Below are 3618 nucleotides of genomic sequence, written 5' to 3'. Positions count from 1 at the left end.
AATGTCCTAGGGACAGAAATGGCTTCCATTCGGTGGAATTACCCATACAACAACATAAAAATATATGTAGAAAAAATTAATGAAAATGAATGAGTTCTGTCATTTAGGTACATTACTTCTTTTATCATTGATATGGGAAATTGTACTAAATTAACAGTTCTACCAGAAAGACTCAGGAGGTGAAGATAAAACTTAAAAGTATTTATTCACAGAACAAATACGAAGAATAGAATTATTTTGGCGTAGGCCCCATCCGTAGCTTGAATCTGAAGTTGTAGATTCCAGCTAATCCTGCCGAAGATGAAGGCAGGGCGGAGCCTACCCCCGCATGGACGGGGCCAACCTGGTGGTGGTGGGGAGGATGGAGGGAAACTACAATGGCGGTATCTGCAAACACAATGAAGGGTGAGTAGAAGGCTTTTATATCGTTGTGTTGAGTGCCGATTGGCTAGATCTAATTGTAATATGTGACGTGGCATTAAGTCTTCCTAGTAGAACTTGCGCTGACGCTTCCATTTCTACCAGAAAGACTCAGGAGGTGAAGATAAAATTTAAAAGTATTTATTCACAGAGCAAATACGAAGAACAGAATTATTTTGGCGTAGGCCCCATTCGTAGCTTGAATCTACCCCAAAAAGAAAAGAAAATGAAATACCCACCTGACTAAGTATTTCTTAGAAGATCCTAAAACATATGGACAAAAGAAAAGAAAAGATAAGATGTTTAATTGTCATAATTATGGTGAGTATAACAAGCATAAAAATGTCTCAAATTATAGCTAAAGTATTAGCTTATAGAGTAGAGGAGATGACCACAGAGGCTTCAGAGACAGTGAGGCCGCTATAAGCCAGATAGTGATAGAGGCCACGATAGGCCAGATAGTGATGTAGAGGCCACGATAGGCCACAGAAGGAAAGGCCCCGATAGGCCACAGGAGGAAAGGCCCCGATAGGCCACAGGAGGAAAGGCCCCGATAGGCCACAGGAGGAATAGCTTATACGGCCTATCGAGGCCTCTCCCTCAGTGGCCTATCGGGGCAATAGGCCACTGAGGGAGAGAGAGGTGTGGAGACGAATTTTCAGATATCTAATCATGGAGAAATAAGGGCAGAACTGGGAATCATTTTTATATAGAGACAATGTGACGCCTGATCCTATCGAGTCGTTCTTGGAGTGCTTGAGGAAAATCGTAAAGAAATTAGGTGAAAAACGAACATCTGAAAGAGACAAATCTCGTGAAGATTCAAAACGCTTAGATTCAGACGTAAATTCCCCTGGACGCATGAAGCCGTAGAAAGCTGTTAAAAACAAAGCTTCTAAAAGAACGTTAATGTAGCCAGAAAACGTACCATTACGTAGGGATGAGATTAGCTGTTGAAGAACCGGGAAAGTAATGGGTAGGCGTTTACCATGAGTTCTGACCGATGATTTAGCTATGCCTTTAAGGAGCAAACGCACAGATGGGATGGAGAAAAGACTTGGATAATCGGGGTTATGATATCTGGCAAAAAATTTAATGCTTGCGAGCAGTTTCCGAATAGAAGTTATCTTCAAATTTCGAGTTTCATAGTTGTAAACTAGAAACGAACAGACAGTTGTAATTAGAATATTTGGGAAAACAATAGGGAAAACAGGTTTCCGAAACGAGAGAAAAAAATGTCACGAACAGAGACCAAGCAGATGTATAAGCTTTGAGAGTAGAAGGAGCAACACCTTTGATGAGACGGAACCTGAAGCGAATTTAGGAAAATCGACCGGCCAGGTTTCAGCGAACCATTGCCCTTGAAAAAAAAAAAAAAAAACAATAGAGGGGGCGGCGTCTGTGAAAATTTATAATTCATTAGACGATTCTGAAACATCATTATAGAAAAAAGAGATGCCGTTCCAATTATTTAGCAGAAGAGTCCAGAATTTGAGATCGGACAAGCATATTCGTCTAAATGGATCAAATCGTGTAGATTTGTTACGGAATGAGCTAAGGTTAACAGACGAGAGATAAAAGATCTGCCTTGGGGAATTATACTCATAGCGTAGTTTAGATGACTGAGCAGAGAAAGCATTTCACGTTTTGATACGGTGCGTAGAGATAAAAAAGTCTCCATAACCGATCTAATTCTGAGGAGTTTTTCGTTTGGGAGAGAAGCTTGCATTTTCTACATCTAGTGAAATACCCAGGAATTCGAGAGAAGTTGATGGACCCAGATTTAGCTGACCTCTTCCTACTAGTTTGTCTGGGTTGCGCTGGTATTCCTGAAGTTGACTGGGCTGTGTCTGCGGGTGAATCAAGTGGAGTACCCAATGTGTTGCTCGGCCAAAAGGAGCAGATCATCTCTTGACAGATCTTGATTAATAGGAATGCCGGCAGCCTGAAGAGTGTTGATAATCTTCTCTGAGGGCCACTGAGCCCATGGAGAGTTGCGGTTTTGGAGACGGATGCTACGCCGAGTAGCAACGGGAGACGGTGGAACGAAATCATCATCTGAGTAATCGCAGACAACGAGAGGTTGCTGTGTCATTTGGGTTTGAACAGAACGCTCGTAAAACTACAACGGCGGTATCTGCAAACACAATGAAGGGTGAGTAGAAGGCTTTTATATCCTTGTGTTGAGTGCCGATTGACTAGATCTAATTGTAATATGTGACGTGGCATTAAGTCTTCCTAGTAGAACTTGCGCTGACGCTTCCATTTATGTAAACATTAATATATGGAAACTGACATTGAACGCAAATAAATGAAAAATGGAAACAAAATGTAATGAAGGACAAGTTCCAGTGAAATATCTTAACAATCCTTTATAATGTCAGAATATTAGTACTGGGGTGATTTGGGAATTTTTTTTTTGATAAATAAACCCAAGCTGTACAACAAAGAAGCATCGTATCATAGTAAAGTTCGTCAGGATCTATGACAAATAAAATTGTTAATTGAATTAATGCAGATTAAAGCTTTAGGAAGTGTGATGTCATAAAGAAATGTAAGGCCCAATCCCATTTCTACCCCTTAGCCCTTCCCGTTTCCCCTACCCCTCTGACCTGAAGGGGGGTAGGGGTGTCTCGATTCTCTTTTGGTTAGAGGCGTAGGGGTAAGGGGAAGGGCCAGATAGCCCTTCAAGCGAAGATTTTTCGGGACCACACTTAAAACGAAGGGGTACGAGAATTATCTCAGCATAAACTGCCTACAGCGGCAATGGCTGCCCAAATGAACAAAAATAACCATAAATGTAAGCATTTTTGGCATTAATAAAGATTTGAATGAAAAATAATCATTTGTTTTATGTTACATTCAATCGTGTGTTCATATTATTCATGTTATTCAAAGAAATGTTTGCAAAAAATCGCTTTTGTTTGCTAACGTAACGTTAAACTATTACTGACTGGACGATAGTGCCAAAACATATTTTCATGTCTGATCAGGGTGACTAGTCCCCCTAATAATTAGTCATCGCTAAACTTTTTTCTCAACTATGAATAAGCCAATTTGAGAGAGAGAGAGAGATGAAAGTTGCATGTATGCACGTCTGTGCATCTCTCTCTGTACAACGAGTGAGTTTACTTCAAAAACAGTGATTTCATCCTCTCGTTGCTGGAAAATATAATGTAGCGATTCAGTATTTAAACT

The 3618-nt window shown here is 40.4% G+C and overlaps 1 pseudogene; it reads left to right on the top strand.

Annotated features, from left to right (window-relative positions):
• Positions 1-328: 328 nt before the first annotated feature.
• Positions 329-3618, top strand: part of LOC107663236 (uncharacterized) — a 19354-nt pseudogene continuing 16064 nt past the window's right edge.

Source organism: Sinocyclocheilus anshuiensis, unplaced genomic scaffold, assembly GCF_001515605.1.
Source record: "Sinocyclocheilus anshuiensis isolate Anshui unplaced genomic scaffold, SAMN03320099.WGS_v1.1 scaffold2257, whole genome shotgun sequence".
Taxonomy (NCBI): domain Eukaryota; kingdom Metazoa; phylum Chordata; class Actinopteri; order Cypriniformes; family Cyprinidae; genus Sinocyclocheilus; species Sinocyclocheilus anshuiensis.
This window is presented reverse-complemented; position numbering and strand designations above follow the sequence as displayed.